The sequence below is a fragment of the Phascolarctos cinereus genome, unplaced genomic scaffold (genome assembly GCF_003287225.1).
Source record: "Phascolarctos cinereus isolate Bilbo 61053 unplaced genomic scaffold, phaCin_HiC Scaffold_3;HRSCAF=262, whole genome shotgun sequence".
NCBI lineage: Eukaryota > Metazoa > Chordata > Mammalia > Diprotodontia > Phascolarctidae > Phascolarctos > Phascolarctos cinereus.
The window spans coordinates 207,078,715-207,097,777 of NW_027555736.1; the positions used below are offsets into that span (position 1 = coordinate 207,078,715).

General features: G+C 38.7%; 1 protein-coding gene across 3 annotated transcripts in view; it reads right to left on the reverse strand.

Moving 5' to 3' along the window:
• The window catches only part of DGLUCY (D-glutamate cyclase), a 174,446-nt gene that overhangs the window by 128,555 nt on the left and 26,828 nt on the right, over positions 1–19,063 (reverse strand). Inside the window, exon 1 of one of the 3 annotated variants that reach the window (XM_078151428.1) lies at positions 4,679–4,764. The exons of 1 other annotated variant lie outside the window; for it this stretch is intronic. The gene's annotated coding sequence lies outside the window, so the exon portion shown is untranslated. Of the gene's footprint in view, positions 1–1,175; positions 1,288–4,678; positions 4,765–19,063 lie in introns of those variants that run through there. One more of the 3 variants, XM_078151426.1, reaches the window with a different exon arrangement.

The window sequence follows — 19,063 nt, forward strand, 5'->3', positions numbered from 1 at the left end:
AGGAACGAAATGAACATGTCTAGGATCCCTCAGAAATGAGGGACCCCAGGCTACGTTGCCATCAATAGGAAGTATGGGCCTCAAATATAGTACAATCACTAGCAAGGGATAGTAGGATAAAGCAAAAATAAGCCAGGAGATGGGTGTGAGGGTCTGACGAATAGGGAGAGGGACCTCGGTCCAGCTAGAGAAGTGTGTATATGCGTGGGGAGTGCTGGAGTCTTAACTGTGGGCAGCCATGATGAAATAATTCCTGAGCGGCCATGTTTAGTCTAAGTGACAAACACCAACTGCTTGAACCTAGTTGGAGAAGGTCCTGGGGACAAAGATAGCTCAGGTATGTAATGAGAATAGATGTTATGACTTTAACAAGATGGTAGGAATAAGTTTGTAAACTTAGCATAACTAACTCCATTTTGTTTTAGACTTCCATTTTGTGATCAAATTATTTTGAATAAATTGTTTTTCTAGAAGTTGTTTTTCAATACTAAGATAAGCACTTATATGGTATGATCTAGTAAGTAACCTGTGTTTGTAAACAATTGATAGATATATGTGGACCCTCTATAGAACAGACCACCAATGAAAAAAATATCAAACTTTATCAGTAGGTACTACCAATCAAATTATGCAGTAAACAAATTAGGAACACCCCTAGCTAGAACCATCAAAAATCCAGCAGAGGCCCCAGCTATCAGCCTGCTCTCCTGGACAGGCTCCTTCCTGCCTCTCCCCAAACTCCACACTCGAGGAGCCTGTTTCTCCTCTGAGGACAGTGCCTATTGATGGAGACTTGCCAGATGACAGCCTCCCGCTGGGCACAGAGGTTTTGTGAGGACTGGTTGTGTCCAGCTCTTCCTTACCACCTTATGCCATCTTTTATGGGACCTCTCAGAAACAAGTTGTTGGTTTGTTCTCAGAAGGGATGATGTTTGTATTGTTTGTACATATTGATTAATTAAGTTTGACTGCATGTATTACAATGTGTAAATGTAATTGGTGTTTAATTGGTGCCAGTTAGCATATGACAGAAAATCATTTATAAGCATGCACCATATATCACAAGATATCACTTTCTACCAGAGACATTTCTGTTTCCTCCAGATGTCAGTGATCTTCTACCAGCTCCCCAAATTACTCTGAATTTACATTATATATAATACGTATTTACTTACTTATGGACAAGGTTGATTCCCCCCAGTAAACAATCATTGTTTCTTGTTCATTCTTTGTTCTAGAAGAGGACCAACGACATGCCGAGGGTGAGGTCTTGACTTACTCATGAAATGAAAATGAGTGAGGCAAAGTTGACAACCTCACTGTCTCCTCCAGAGTCATCAAAGTCTAGCGGCAAAACAAAGTTCAAGACAACTGGCCAATCAATCATTAAGCTTCTATTAAATCTCCACTCTGTGTCGAAGCACTTGCTAAGCCCTAAGGATACAAAGACAATGAACAAAACAATCTCTACTCTCAAGGCAGACATCGTTAAGGATTCTCTTCCTAATTCCTGAGACTGTGTCTAAACGCTTCTAATGAACTACCAATCAAATTATGCAGTAAACAAATTAGGAATACCCATAATACCTAATTCTAAATGCTTAAGAAATGCTTCCTGAATTAAATTGCATTTCTGTCAGAAAGAAACAACAGGACAGAAAATTGTTGATAGACTCTTATCATTATTTCTGCACATTTACAAGCATTATTTTTCTAAAGAGAAGAGAGGCAGTGTAGTATAATGGTTACAAAGCTGGCCTCAAAGCCTGGAAGACCTGGATTAAAGTCCTACCTCTGAGGCAAATTAATGAGGAGGCACTGGAGAAGTAATTTAATCTCTCAGCACTTTTTTTTTTTTTGGTGAGGCAATGGGGGTTAAGTGACTTGCCCAAGGTTACACAGCTGGTGAGTGTCATGTGTCTGAAGCCTCATTTGAACTCAGGTCCTCCTGACTCCAGGGCCAGTGCTCTATCCACTGAGCCACCTAGCTGTCCCTACTCAGCACTCTTTGAGACTACAGATTGCAGAGTAGGGCAGTGGTAATGGGCGTTTCCTCACTGAGAAGTTTTCTACGCCTATGAAATCATTGGTCTAGTCCCTGTTCCTATTTACAAAAAGGAGCCTGTGCATGGTGGCTTGAGAGATGCTTTTTGAAGTCAAGATGACCTAGATTCAACTGCTGCCTAGAAAGCAGCAAATGGTTTGGAAAGGCATTTTACCTTAGTGGCCAGACCATATAAATTATCTGAATCAATGAAGGGCGTTTCTGTACTGGGGCTTCTCTTCATTGTAAGCCCTGACCAAAAAAGAAAAAAGTATTTTATAGGGCATTATGTGGAAACAGGCTGCTAGGTGGCTCAGTGGGGAGAGCACTGGGCCTGAGGAAGACCCGAGCTCAAATCCAGCTTCAGACATTTACTAGATGGGTGACCCTGGGGAAGTGATGTCACCATTTGCCTCAGTTTCCTCATCTGGAAAATGAAATGGAGAAGGAAATGGCAAACTACTCCAGTATCTTTGCCAAGAAAACCCCATGAACAGCATGAGGTCACAAAGAGTTGGGCACAGCTAAACAACAACATTTAGTAACAGGGACAGTATCAACTTTATGTTAATGGTGAAATATACAAGTTATGTTTTTATTACAAAGAATTTGTTTTAGCAATTTTTATAAATATCAACAGAAACTAGAAGTGTGGCAGTGTCCCAATTTTGGAAACCTTAGTGGGCTTAGTGTAGTTAAGCAGCATTTCACGTACAGTCCTGAACTTTTCCCTTCTTTCCCAGAGTGTTCTCTGGCTTTTCCCTCTATTTCCTTGGGGCTTAAAGCTTCAATGTAGAACCTTGGAAGGTTCATCTACAGATGAACAGAATTCCAAGGAATGCAAAATATTCTGTTGGTGTTTTCCTAGTGGCTGAGATTCAGGAAAAATTACTAAGTAAACAAGAGGAAGAAACATGACAGTATTGAGCTAGCTTTGGTGTATGTTTTGAGAAAAGCAATTACCTGCAGTTACGTCATGAGTATTTAAAAGCATAATCAAGTCATTACTTGTATTCACTTAGCTAAACTGAATGCAGCTAAAAAATAAAAAATGAAACCTCAATAGCTACTGTAAGCTGGATAATCACAGCTATTTAAAAAGTTAAGAAAGAGGAGTCAGTAAGTAATTAAGACCTTTGGCTAAACACTTCACAACTCTGGAATTCATTTTCCTTATGTACAAAAAGAGGGAGTTGGATTCCAAGATGTCAAAGATCCCTTTTAACTTCAATTCCTGTGAGCCTGTGATCTGAGTTCAAAGTACTCATTCCTGACAAAAGACTTACAAAACCTCAAGGTCCATAAAACTAGGACTCTGTTCACGGGGGGTTGGGAGGGAGGTGGCCGTGGTGAAGAGGATAGTGTGGTGAAGGAGACAGCTACAGCTCAGATGTCAGTCCAGTCTTGGGCACGGTTGTACCAGGAGGAAAAGAACATGAGTCAATCAATTGGCAAGCATTTATTAAATGCCTACTATGCACCAAACACTGAGGATGTAAAGACAAAAAATGAAACAGCCCTGCCCTCAAGGAGTTTACATTATGTTGGCGGAAACAACCTATACATAGAACAGAATATACCACACAGATACAAGATAAATCCAAGGTAGAGTGTGAGACCTAGCAGTTGGTGGGGATCAGGAAAGGCTTTCTGTAGAAAAGCTGGTGCTTCAGGAAATGAGGGCTTGCATAAGACTAAGGTGAAGGGAAGTGCATTACAGTCATGAAGAATAGCCAATGCATTCCCTACAGATCCTTGGAGAACAAAGGTTCTTAACCTTTTTTTTTTTGAGCTATAGACCCTTTTGGTGGTCTGCTGAAGCCTATGCTCTGAATAGGCTATTGAAACCCTTCTCAGAATGTTTATAAATACATAAAATACATACGATTACAAAAAACTCCAATTATATTGAAATAGACATATATTTTTTCGTATCAGAGTTCACAGACCTCCTGAAATGTATTCTTGGACCCCTTGGGGGGTGGAGGAAGTCGTGGACTGCTTTGCAAAGAATGCTTGCTACAAAGTATGAGAAGGGAAGAAGGGCTTCCATCAGAAGGTGCCATGGCTAGAAGACCCTGGAGTTGGGATCAAGGTGTGGGGGAGGTGTGGGGAGTAGAGGAGAAGAGGATGGGTGAAGGAACATGATCATCCACTGTGTCAGCAGGCTGGAAGGTGATCTCCAGATAGCCCAGGGAGGAAGAGTGCCCTCTTAGGAGGAAGTACTCTCCCATGAATGTCAATGCTCTGGTTAAAAGCTTAAGTGGCCCTGTCCCAGATACAGCTCTACTAAGATCTTATAGGATCATCAAATCCACAGCTGGATGGGACCTTAGAGATTATCTAGTCCAGGTGTTTTTAAGCTAGGAATCATAAACCATGGATAATTTCAGGGGGTTCATTAACCTGGATGGGAAAAAATTACATCTTCATTTTAACTAACTTCTAACTAAAATTACGCATTTCCTTATTTTAAAATATTTTAGAAGGGTTCTACAAACTTTGCCAAAGGGGTTCATAACACAAAAAAGTTAAGAACTCCTGATCTAGTCTCACAACTTTATTTTACAGATGAGGAAACTGAGGTCCAGAAAGACTTGCTCATGTGACTTGCTCAAGGTCACAGAAACTTACAGTAAGTGGCCAAGCTGAGATTAAAATCCACATGGTCTCTCCTGAGTCTCTTCTTTGCCATCCTTGATCCTGTCAGGGCTGGGGTCTGATGAGTCAAATGAACAGCCAGTTAGTTCAGCCTCTTCCTTTGAAGGGGATTTCTATGAACCACCTGCTAAGGACAGATCAAAATCCATTTCTCACTTCACCACTTGCCAGCATATACACCCCTTTCACTAAGCAGCCTGTAGGTAAAACTGAGAAACAATAATCAGATTATCTGCCACCATTTATTGGGTCTCTTTTTTCTTCTTGTTTCTATGACAGCATGTAACTGTGCTGACCAGCTGGGCAGGGCATGTTAGGCCAGGAATTCTATTTCCTATCTGCTGAGCAGTAAAGAAAGAGAAAGATGACAAAGAGGACGGAGAGAGATCTTGTAGTCTGGTTTGAGGCTGTTTCTTACACATCCTGGATTTCAGACCTAAAGAGCAAATAACAAGAACAATAGTAGTCATAGTGATAATATCTTTCATCTATAGTTTTACCTGAAATTATTTCACCATTCCTATCAGTTCCCCTGGCTGACAGGCTCCACCAGCAAAACAACCACAAGAATTTCTTCATTCCAAGCAGAGAATTGGAAGTTGCTTGATTCCCAGGCTTTTAAGGAAAAGGGAGGTCAATAACTATGATGATTTGTCCTAGCATGACTACTTTTTTGTTATAAGGGAGGCCTTCTACCGAAGGGAGAGGGAAGGTAAGTTTGTGAGAAGTGACAGAGATTCAAGGAGGGAAGGAAGGAAGGAAGGAAGGAAGGAAGGAAGGAAGGAAGGAAGGAAGGAAGGAAGGAAGGAAGGAAGGAAGGAAGGAAGGAAGGAAGGAAGGAAGGAAGGAAAGGAAGGAAAGAAGGAAAATGGAAAGAAGGGAGAAAGGAAGGAAAGAAGGGAGGAAGGAAGGAAAGAGGGGAGGGAGAGAGTGAGAAAGATTGATAAAACAAAAATATACAGAAAAAAACAAAAAGAAGTTCAGAAAAGGACACAGAGCAATTTTGTACCTACAGTGTTATATTTAATATACTTTTTTCTTTTATTTCTTTCCAAAAACTTTTTATTCTGAACTTAAGCACCAAAAAGGGGAGAAAACATTTTTCTATTCACAGCAGAACAAAAGGAAAACTGTATATAAAGCCATGAGTTTCAATTTCATACATCTGTCTTTTGAAATGTGAAGTCTATTGACCAGGTCCCTGTTACTATAATAACGCTTGTGGTGGAATCATATTGCAACCCCTACCTGGGCAGATAGTGGCAAGAACCTAGCCAGATGAATTTCCTTATCTATAAACACCTAGAGGCTGACAAAACTTAATAGGTTGTATACCCCAGGGGTGATCTGTATAAATGGGACCACCCTAATTTAATTCACTGAAGCCTCCATCCAAATCTAAGCAGGATGCTGGAAGGGTCACCTATAGAAGGGGAGCTTAATTAGGGTCTGTGAACTTGTTTCCCTCTCACCTGGTTATCCAAAGGTCTAGGTAGCTGCTGAGATATGGACAGATGTTGGTTATTTCTAAAGAGATATCCTGCTGACCCATGATTAGAAGGTCCTTTACAGAAGCATTCCTGGACCAGAAATCCAATTGTGTCTCCAGTTTGTCAAAAAGTCGCTCCTAATATTTGAACTGCTTTGCATATGTAGATATTTACCCCCATACCTCCCTCCTAAAGAAAGGGAAACCTATTACAGCCCATTTTGTTGAGGGGTGAGGGGTAGAAGTGACCTGTAAAAGACAAGGAATTTGCAGAAGACTTTATGTGGAAAGACAGTGACCAAAAAGTGTTTCCTAGTTTCCAGCTTCAGAAGGCACTCTTGTCTAACCATAGCCAGTGGAATTATATGCAATACCTGCTCAGTGAAGTAATGGCATGAATCTGAGCAGGTAAATTCTCTTATTTGTAACTGCCTAGAGACCTGCCTGACCCTCTAAGTTGCCTATCAAGGTGCCATTCGCATAAAAGGGATCATCCTAATTTGACTCATCTGGATTGAGCCAGTGATGCTCATTCCCCAGTAGGCTATCTTCTTACAGGGTCTCTACTCAGACATAGTGTTGGTTCTCCCAGGATTCAAACCAAGGCCCTCTGCAGGATATAAGAACTGAATTGATCAGCCATGTTTTGATTAATCACCAGCTAAGCAGATAAAAAACCTGAAACTTAAAGAGGTGGCTAACTTGCCCAAAACACACAACTGAAAAATAACAGGTACAGATATACAACCCATATCCTCTAAATTAAAATTCATTTTTCTTTCCATTATACCATAGTGGGGTATGGAGAAGGAATGAGACAAATGAGAATCCAATGGAGGATTCTGACCTAGAACCAAGGTTTTCTAATGCCTGCTTTAGAAGGTGTGAGTGTGATTCTGACTCTCAAAGACTGTACAAATATAGTAAGGTTAAACTTATTGCCTGGTCAGTCTCTTCCGAAATAAGAAGCTCCTCCCCCCCAAAAAAGAAGAAGAAGAAGAAGAAGGCACCTCTCCACTGGAGAGTTATTTAACTTTTTAATAGTAAGAGGCCCTTTTATGATATGTTTTCTTGGGGGCCTGGAATTAAAACTTGTGCAGTTGTTTATTCTACTTCTTAATGAAAATCATAGTAAAGAGTTTCTTCTTATCACCAAGAAGGAAGTTCAGTTTTTGTTTTTAATGGGTATACAGGGTACAGTTACATATAGGTTCTTAACCTGGGGTCTTGGGTTTTTGAAAAATATTTTGATAACTATATTTCAATATAAATAGTTGCCTTTGCAAACCTGTGTACTTTATGTTATACATTTACAAGCATTAGTCTGAGAATCAATAGGCTTCACCTGATTGCCAAAGGGATCCACAATACAAAAAAAAAAGGTCAAGAAGCTTTGATATAGAAGCTACCAGAGTTGATTCAACTCAAAACTTCTGAATTAATCTGGAACTAGAAATTACAGTTGGTGTTTTCAATAGGCTGCTGAAAGTACCAGTTTGTATCACAACAGCACCATACAACCTGCAAGTTACAGTTTGATCTTTGTTTCAGTAAATTCATCTCAGTATAGGCTGCTCCCAAATATAGGCCACTATATTTGCTCTTTGGAAGGAAATTCTCTCTCTATAGATGTATATATTGTAAATAGTTATATCAGATCACCATGTATAATGTCTGACATTCACATACCATGTCCCGGTTTACAAAATGTTTTGCAAACCATTCAATTGTTATCTTGACTTTGTTGTTGTTCAGTTGTTTCAGTCTTGTCTGATGCTTTGTGTCCCCACTGGAGGGGAGGGGGGGTTCTTGGCAGAGATATTGGAGTGGTTTGCCATTTCCTCCTCACACTCATTTTATAGATGAGGAACTGAGGCAAATAGGGTAAAGTAACTTTCCCAAGGTCTTATAGCTAATTAAGTGTCTGAGGCTAGATTTGAACTCAGGAAGATGAGTCTTCTTGATTCCAAGCCTAATGCTCTACAGACTTCGCCACCTAGCTGCCATCTCAACTTTACAGATAATAAACACTGAAGCACAGAAAAAGCAAATTACTTTCCTAGGCTTAAGTTGCTAGGATCAGAAGCAGGATTTGAAATGAAGTGTTCTAATAACAAGATCGGGGTTCTACCTACCTCCCATGATTGCATTTGTACTATTAGTATCCATTGATGACATGATACGGGATGACAAAAAAAGCTAATATGAATTCAGTAATATTTTTAAATGAATTTGTATTTTATTCATTGGACACTGTGTGAAATCCGAAAATAAATTATTGGGTGATTTACTCCATGACAGATATCGTTACACGAGACTACGTCATTCTAAAAAGCCAGGTGGAAAAACCCCCAATTTTTTCCTATTCTAAAAAAATAAGCACCATTATAAAACCAGTGATTCCTGTCGTTTACTTTGTCAGAGCTAAATAAAGATCAAAACGACCATTCTTGGTGCCCATGTGGATTTGCTGACCCCTTAACACCTTGTTAATCCAGGTCTCTCTGGACTTCTGCAGTCCATAGATTGGGAACCACTGCATTATACCATATTGCTCCTCTGTGAAAAGATGATTTCAAATCAAATAAAAATGTTCTATTCATTCTTGCCACGGGGCAGTCCATCTCCCAACTCCGTGCCTTCACAAAGGCTGTGCTCCATGCTTAGAAGACATTCTTGTCTTACTCTGGCCTTTTTAGTATTTCTAGTTTCCTTCAAAACTCAGCTCAAATACCACATCCAACCTTTTGTAATCCCTCCAGCTTCCAGTCCCTCCCTGTCTCTGTTATATTAATTTCAAATAAATTTATATATGTATATATTGTCTTTTGTAATGGAATGTCAGCTACCTAAGCATGAAGATTACTTAATTTTTGTCATTGTATCTCCAATATTTAACAAAGAATATTTTGCACATAACAAGTACTTAATAAATGCTAATTGCTTGGTTAACTGATTCTACTCTTTCATTGCATTTTTGTAGGTACTTATAAATTTGGGGTTTTTATACTGAGAATATGAGAATGAGTAATATTTAGGCTTTCCATAAACTACATCTAGGAGGTGGCTGCAGTATGTGTATGTGTGTATCTGTAGAGATTATATATATATATATATACATATGTATATGTGCATATATGTGTGCATATATATACATTATATATATATATATACACACACACACACACACACACACACATAATTTACCAATATATTACCTTTCCTCTAAAATAGGAGCCTTCACAATAGTAGAAAAGGTTAATTTGGTACCACAGTTCATAGGAATTTATCCTGTCATGTCACATATTCATCTGTGAATCATTACAACAGAAACAACTCCTTAGCTCACAATGCAGCCATCAGAGGTCTTCTACCAAACATGTTGGTGACATGTTGACAACTTCCTTTTCCTTAAAAGCCTAGATCACGAGAGTTGGGGAGCCTCCTCTCCTGTCTTTGGAATGAAGAAATTATGGAGTCTCTTTTGCTGGCAGTAATTATGAGCAAGCAGATCCCATAAAGACCCCTATTGAAACATGGGACCCACCCAAGCTGAGGCTTAATACATTCTGCTGAGCCTCTCTCCATATGAGGAACTAAGGGCTTGCAGATTTTAAAAACTACATTTCTTAACCACAAATAATATCATTGTCATGGTAGCACTTCCTGTTTAGAACAAATCAACCATATTAAAAACAGAAAAAAGGCAAGGAACTGGCATACAATAAGTATATTCAGCTATTTCAAGGGAGGAAAAAATAATTTTATAGCTGGTTTAAAGGCAGCCAGAGATACACGATGGGCAAATAGCTATTCTTTCTTGCTCATTCCCACAGTCACCTAACTAGTTCAGGTTTTCATCACCTCAGGTACGGTCTATTGTTACAGACAAGTCTTTCATCTCTAGTCACTCTTGCCTCACACATACTTTATCTAACCCTATGTCAATCCAGCCTATATAATATTGTATCAATTGTTTGGGGTCTTTGGTCTGAACCTATGATTTCATCTTGTAGGATATTCCCCATACAAAGATTCCTACCATTGAGGTAGAGCAATCACTTGCACGTAACTCAAATAGTTTTAGAGAGCTGGTCTGAGGCATTGAGAGGGTAAGCGATAGACCCATGATCACATAGCTAGTATGTTCCGGGTCTTCCTGCTTCCAAGCCTGGCTTTCTTTACTCTGTATGCCATGTCAAATTCCCTGAGTAAGTTTCTAAAAGCAGTACTTTATTTTTGTTAGTCTGTACTTAAAATCTTCAATGACAAGGACTTTGCCATGACATCAGGAAAGACAGCAAAGGCCACCAATCTGTAACCTTCCCACATTATTTTTGATGCCTTGTGGGACCTTATTAAAGCTTCAAGAAAATCTGCATAGTGGTAGTGATAGAAGGTGCTAAGGGGAGTTGAAAGAACCATTACACTATTTACCTTTTATGTCTTTATATTGTCTCTCAAACTAGGATGTAAATTCTACTTGGGGACGGTAAAACTTAGTCCTAGCACTAGGCAATATATAAGCACTTTGGACAGCTTTCTGGGGCTGATCAGTCCTTCAGATTTTTGAGATCCACACTCTAATAGGATGGAAATAGCACCATATACATATGTATGTATCCATGGTTTCACTTTTATTCAGTGATACAACATGAATACACACCAGCAGTCCTGGTTAGAGTGGCCAAAAGGCACTGTTTCCTTGGCCACTCTTTCAAGTAATTGATTGTTCCTTCTTGCCTGTTCCATTAAAACACTAGGCCAGGAGGAGGAATAGATGATCCTCATTCTCACTTCCAGATTGTCTTTTTACCTCAACTATGCAGTAACCTCTCTTCCTTTGAGGTTCACTCCATCCACTTTTATAACCCCATCTTACATCTAATCATTGTCATTTACAAACTTTGAGATCTTCAGCCTCCCTTCTTTCTCAAGAAGTCTGGTACCTATCTCATAGTCTTCCTGTCCAGTCCAACTCTACCCTCATATTGGAGGATTCAACACAGACGGCAATGTCCCTTCGAATGCCCTGGCTTCTCAGCTTACCAGGACTGTAAACTATAATCTCCATTTTCACCCCACCTCAGCCACTCACAGTGGTTATTTGACCTTGACTGTACTATCATCCATAACTATTCTGCCTTCATGATTCAGAATTTTGAAATAAATATCTCTTTGACTGCAATCTCTTATTTCTCATTATCTCCTTCTGCCTCAACCGTTCTCAACCCATTCTGATGAAGAAGTGAGCCTTCTCCTTAACAAGGCAAATTATTACGCTTTAGCTTTTCCTCTTTCTCTTATAGGATCTTGTCCTATTATTCCTTTTCCTCCCCCTCATCTCCAGTCTGTTCTTATCCACTCACTCTTTCTCCACTACCCACAAACATTCGTAGGTCTTCACCATCCTTAAAAATCCTTTCGATGGCCCTGACATTTTCTTGAGCCTTCATTGTTTTCTTTCCTGCTTTTCTCAGCCCAGCTCCTAGAAAGGGATGCATTATTGCCTTTTGCTCACCTCCAAATTCATTTCTCAGTCCCTTGCCTTCTGATTCTTCACCCCATCATATGAGTCAAATTGCTCTCTACTAACTGTTGCTTAACTATTAAATCCAATGGTTTTTCCCCCCTGAGTCTTTGCCCTCCTAGACAGATTTCTCCCCTTGGATTTTGCTAGACTCTCTTCTCTTGGCTCTCCTGACCTTTTTTAAAATAATATTTTTCCAATTATACATAAAAACACTTTCAAACATTCATTTAAAAAATTTAAATTCCAAATTCTCTCCACCTACCCCAAGATGGCAAGCAATTTGGCTTGGTTATAGATGTGCAAACATGTAAAACGTGTTTCCATGTTAGCTATGTTGTGAAAGAAAACACAGACTAAAAGGAAAAAAAAACCAACCACACACACACACACACAAATAAAAAAGTGAAACACAGTATGCTTTGATCTGCATTCAGACAATTCTTTCTCAGAGGTGGATAGCATTTTTCATCATGAGTCCTGAGATCATGAATATTAGATCATTACATTACTGAGAATAGCTAAGTCATTCAAAGTTGATCACTGTACAATACTGCTGTTACAGTATACAATATTCTCCTGGTTCTGCTCATTTCACTCTGCATCAGTTCATGTAAGTCTTTCCTAGTTTTTCTGAAAGCATCCTACTCATCATTTCTTTCTCCTGTCCTTCCGATGGTTGCTTTTCAGTGTTCTCTGTTAGATCATCCTCCTCTTCCCACCCACTAACTAAAAGTGAGCATCCCCTCATGTTTTAGTCTTCTCTGTTCTCTTTGTACTCTCTCCCTTGGTGATCTCATCAGTTACTACATGTTCTGTGATCATTTCTATGCAGGCATCTCCCAAACCTAGTTATCCAACCATAATTTCTATACTAAACTCAAGTCCCATATCACCAGCCACATGTTGGACTTCACTTGGATTGCTCCTTGGTACGTCAAATTCAACATGTTCAAAAAGAAAACTCAATATGTTTCTACCCAGTCCCATCCTTCATCTAAACTTTGCTATTTAGGTTGATGGTACTACCTTGTCTTTTGGGATATTCTCCTAATTGGTTTCTGTCTTTTGCTTCTCTCCTCTGCAATCTATCCACCACACAACTGCCAAATTGATATTCCTAAGTAAAGATACGATTATGTCACACAAAAACACCTTCCTTCAAAATTCTTCAATGGCATCCAAGGATGAAATACAAAATTACTAGATTATTATTTAAAGCCTTGCACAAACTAACTTCCATCTACCTATATTTCTAGTCTAATTTTCATATTACTCCTTTTTATACATCCTGTTGTAGGATGTAGCTGTTTCCTATACATAACATTCCATCTCTCATCTCTGTGTCTTTGCATTAGTGGTCTCCTCTGTCTTCAATGCACTTCCTCTTAATCCATCCCAAAGAGTCCCTCAGATTCCTTAAAAGCATAGCACAGGAGCCATTTCCTACACGAAGCTTTTCCTGATCCTCTCGATTATTAACATTCTTTTGCTCCTGAAATTATTTTGTATTTCAATGTTTATACTTTGTATTTCGTTATTTGGTCGTTTCACTTGTGTCTTACTTTTCATGACCCTATTTGGGGTTTCCCGGCAAAGACAACGGATGGGTCTGCCATTTCCTTCTCCAGCTCATTTTATCGATGAGGAAACTGAGGCAAATAGGGTTAAGTGACTTACCCAGGATCATATCGCTAGTAACTGTCTGAGGCTAGATTTGAACTCACAAAGATGAGTCTTCTTGATTTCAGGCTTTGTACTTATTAGTATTTACTTACTCAGATACTGTTGTATTGCCCCATTAGAATGAAAACTTAATGAGGTACCCAGGCCATCCATGGTCACTTCACTTTCTGTTCCTCCACTGACTTTCTAGACTTTTCTACCTCCTCTCCAGAAGCCTTATTTAACTATGTATTTACTAGTTGGATGCATATTATATTACCCCATTAGAATGTAATCTTCAGGAAGTACCCAGGCCATTCATGCTCACTTTTTCCTTTTATTACAGTGCCTGGCACACAGTAAGCACTTAATAAATGCTCTGCCTGTTGAAGACATGCTGATCACAAGGCAAAAACAAGAACAGACAGTGGGACAGCCAGAGATCTTTGCAATGTCTGCAGAAAACAAAGAGAAGCTTTAGTATACAGGTAACCCCTCAATGGAAAACTTTTGGAAAGATAGGGACCAGAATTACACCAGATGGGCAGGCAGAAATGAATGGGTTACAATTAGCAACACTAGAAGGAACACTGGATAAGGTAGGTTGGACTAGATGTTCTCTAAGATCCCTTCTGCTCTAAATTCTGTGATCCATGTCACAGTGGGGTTATATATAGACTCAATGTTGGGACAGACTCAATGACTTTCGTAACACAGGACAAGGACCAAGAATCTTTCATGCATCTTAAAACTAACACCTATTTTGACTTCCTTCCGGATATACAAGGCCCTTCATAAGGCCTTCCCCCTCAGAAGTGCTGAGATTACTTTTTAGAAAGGATAAAGATGAACTCACACAAAAAAAATCACAACCTGTCCTCGCCAAACATCCACCTCCCATTCTACCAAAAGGAAAAAAAAGAACCCTCACATCCACCATCAAAAGCATTTACAATGTGCTGCCTGGGATGACATATCTATGCATAGGATATGCTGATCACTTTCAAAAGTTACAATATTTTAAATACATTACCTTTAAAATCTAGGTCAGAGGGAAACATGAATTTATTTCTGATCATATTTGGGAGGATGGATGGCAAGGTGGGGTTTTTTTTGTCTTGTTCTTACACCTGTTTTATAAAAGCCCTCTTTCCCCTTGCTCTCAATTTCCTTTTCTTCTGTCTATCCTCTGTAACACAGAATCCCAAATCCAAATTTTTTTATGTCTTAAACAATGCAGATAAAATAGAATTGGGATTTTTGTGCTTAACTTATAGTGATAAATTACCTGAAATTATAGAATTAAAAAAAGGTAGAAATGGAACTGACTAAAAGTCATTTAGTCTATCCCTCTCAATTCAAACATGAGGGAAGTGAGGCTGGGAGAGGAAAAGGCATCTGTCCAAGGTCATTCAGAAAGGTAATGATAGAAATGCAGCTCAAATCCAAGCCCATTGATTCCTCTATTTAGTGTTTTTCCCCACTATACCACAATGGGCATCTTTCTCTCAGTTTTTTTTTTTTACATTTTTGACTGTGATATTCATTCATCTCTCTTTCAACAAATATTTACTGTCCACTTAATTATATTTGAGGCTACGTACTTAGCACTAGGGGGGAAACACAAAGATGAATAAGACAGTCCTGGCTCTCAAGTAGATTATAGTTTAGTGGGTATAGACACAAGGAAGTTACCTCTTACAAGGCTACATGTATTAAGTGCTATGTGAGTGGTATCAACAAAATTACTATTCGAGTTTAATCAATCAATTAATCAACATTTATTAATCACTTCCTACATGCCAGGCACTGTGCTCAGTGCTGGAAGAATTCAGAGGAGGGAGAGAAAGGCTTAGTGTAGATGGCATTTGATGTGAGGCTTAACCAATCAATCAATAAATTAATTGAAAAGCATTTATTAAGGACCCTCTATGTATGGGCAAGCACTGGTCTAGGTGCTGGAGATACAGAGAAAAAAATGAGAGAATCCCTACTGTGGATAACTGAAGGATGGGTGAGATTTTTTTTAAAAAGCTGAGGTAGATGAAGAAGGAATTCTGACAATCCAGCCTTACTGGCAGTTGTAGTAATGGCTAAATGCTTATCAGAAAAGACAATGATATTTACAAAAAACAAATGTAGAACCCCTAAGCATGTCAGGTAATCTTTGAAATAGTTCCTAGTTGCCATGCTTCAGGTCACTAGTAATTTACTAAACTTGTTCAACATCATGGTAGTGAAATCCTATCCTGAGATTCACTGAGACTCCTTCCCTTACCCCAAGCTAGATATGCCGATCTGATTTTGGTGGGTCATGGAGAAAGAGTTCATGTATGTTAGCAGAAGTCAGTAATTAGAGATTAGCCTCAGGCTGAATATGTAACCTAAATTCTTGATGAGGAAAAAATGTAGAGAACCAAATCAGTAAAGGAGCACCTTCTCAACAGTAGAATTAATATGGGTGTGCAGTCAGAATATTTCAAGGGCAGAAAATAATAATAACTAACATTTATATAGCACTTAGTATGTGCCAGGTCTATGCTAAGCACTTTACAATTTACATCTCATTTGATCCTCATAAGAACCGTGGGGAGGAAGGTACTTTTATTATCCCCATTTTACAGATGAGGAAATGGAGGCAAACAGAGGTTAAGTGACTTGTCCACATAGCCAATAAGTGTCTGAAGTTGGATTTAAACTCAGGTCTTTCTGACCGCAGACTACAATTCACTACCTAGCTGCCCCATCACACAGAACTGAGTAGTGGTTCCTAAGTACTTTTTGCTGAAAAACAAACACATAAACAAACAAACTTCTATGGTTAGAGCTGTAATTTCTGAACAATTATGCCTAGATAGTGGGTTTGACCTCCATGGAGAAATGAGAAGAAATGTGACACAGTAAAAAGAATACCAGACTAGGAATGGAGGCTATATTTTAGTCCTGGCTCTGTGGATTTCTCCAAATGAAATTGGGCAAAACCCAAACCTTTCAAGGCTTCTATTTCTTCATCCACTCTCCTCAAGCCCCCAAACCACAACCTTGCTTTCTTCCTCACTGAAATGAGGCCATATGAGGTGAGCTTCCTTTATAACTCAAGATTTCTGTCTTTTTTTTTTTTAAGGCCACTGGGGTTAAGTGACTTGCCCAGGGTCACACAGCTAGTAAGTGTCAGGTGTTTGGTCTGAGGCCGGATTTGAACTCAGGTCCTCCTGACTTTGGGGCCAGTGCTCTATCCATTGTGCCATCTAGCTGCCCCAAGACTTCTGTCTTTATTAATTTCATCAAGTTTTTACTAAACGCCTACTATAGATTAGGCACTATGCTAGTTGCTAAGGATACAAAACAAAAATGAAAACAGTCCCTGCCCTCAAGGTACTTAATTCCACTAGGGGTAGAAATAATAGGTACACAGTTAAGAACGAATATATAAAAAGTAAATGCTGATTCTTTCATGTCATACAACCAGCATAATAGACTAACCATTTCTGCCTAATTCTTACAGTTTCTCAAAGCTCTCAAAAATAGAAATTATGCACGAGTGATAAATTTTAGCTATCTCTGTGGTCTGAGACACCAGGAACCTTACGGAGAATCTGCAGGGGGGAATGGAATAATGTGTTATCAAAAGGCAAAGAACTTAAGATGCAACCCAAAGTGACATACACTGTAAATCAGAGTCTAATCACCAGTTAAAAAGATGAATATTCAATAAAAGAAGCATTTGAACCATTCCTACAAAAAAAAAAAAAGCACCAGACTGGAGCAGATTGTTTGCTTTGCAAACACCCCAGACAACAAAATATGAAATAAGTAAACAGGTATAACAACCAAGTAAAGCACAGGTGACAAAATTAATTAACACCAGAAACAAGGTGAGGGAGGGGAGAACTAGAAAGAGAAAGACATCTATGGAGTTAAAAACAACAAACAAAAAAAAAAGACAGTGTTAAGAGAGTTCTTTCTAAAACTATGGAGGGAAACAAGAGTGAAAGTGGATAAATGGAAGAAATGATGACAGAAAAAGAGGCCTGAAACATTATAGACTAAACCTCATGATACCCTTCCTACAAGAGAGTCAATGTTTTTTTGTGTGCCTAAACTGCAGAATGGGAGGGTACATAAAAGGGGAGAGTGGAAGAAGAAGATAAAAAGGAATGTATGAAGTGCCCTAATCAAGTAAATGGTCAACAGTGAAGGGGAAACAAATCCTGTTGTTTCTCAGGAAGAAGTCCTATAGGAGACTGGGTGAGATGGCAAAGGGAGGGACTGAAATGGGAAAGAGAAGGAGAAAATCTTGATTCAGTGGTGGGAGGAGCTCCCACTGAAGAATGTGTCCATGGGGTCCCTATAGTGGTAGATGGGGACTTTACAATGGGTATCATCTGCAGTGATTTGGTCCTTAGAGAAACCAAAACCTCTGAGAGAATATTGTACCTCCATGAAGAGAATCTTGACTAGGGAGAAGGGAAATTGTAGCTTCTAGGAGCAACTGATATCCAGAAGAATGGGAGGTCATACCCACAAAAAAGGAGATTTCATGGCAAATAAAATGGAAGACAAGATGTAGTAATGAAATGCACAATCTGAGATACAGAAAAATCCTTACCATGGGTCAATACTTGTATTGTCACTATTCTCCTACAGAAATTGCTATTTCTAAGAGTGAGATAAACAGAAAAGGCAAGATCTAAAAGGCAAAAGTAGAAATCATTTAGAAGAAGGGACTCAAAATAGGTACTGTAGAAGCTTAAATTCCATGAGAAATACAGAAACTAAAGAAGAAATAAATAAGTAGATTAAGAAAAAGCATTTCTTTAAAAGCAGATTAGGCAAAAATACCTGAAAAAAATAGTACTGCCTTTACAGAAGGAGAAAAAAATCCTTATTCAGAAAAAAAATTAGAGCCAAATGACAGAAAATATAAATCTAACTCATAATTCTACATGTGAATGGGTTAAGCAACACAATAAAATGAAAAAAATGACAGATTATATAAGAAAACAAAATGCTATAATCTGTTGCTTACAAGAAATACATCTGAAAAACTAAGACATACAAAGAATAAAAATGAAGGGCAAAATTTTACTATGCATCAAGTGAATCAAAAAAAATCAAGACTTGTAGTCGTGACATCAGACAAAGCAAAAACAAACATTTAAAACATAAAAAGATAAACAAGAAACTATGCTAAGAGGAACCATAGGCAATTAAACAATACCAATGTTAATTTTATATGCTTCAAATACCTTAGTATCTCAATTCACAAAGGAAAAATTAACTGAATTACAAAAAGACATAGACAGTAATGCAATAATGGCAGGAGACTTTAATGACTCACTCTCAGTTTTGGGCAAATCTTACAGAAAGATACAGAAAGGCAAAATAAAGAAATGAACAAATTTCTGAAGAAATGAGAGCAAAGTGAAAACAAAGGAATTTCTTGGGGGGAGAAAGAGAAAGAACTGTTCCTCTTCTTCTTCAACATCTTCTTAACATCTGATGGACCAAGCCCCACCCGTTTATCTCCTTCTTCTTCAATTTCTCCCTTCCCACTATCTCTTTTTCTTTTGCCTACAAATATGCTTAGGTTTTCTCTGTCTTGAAAATAACTTTGTCCGAACCTTGCTATATCTCCCTCCCCACCTTACTATCACTCTCTTCTCCCCATTGT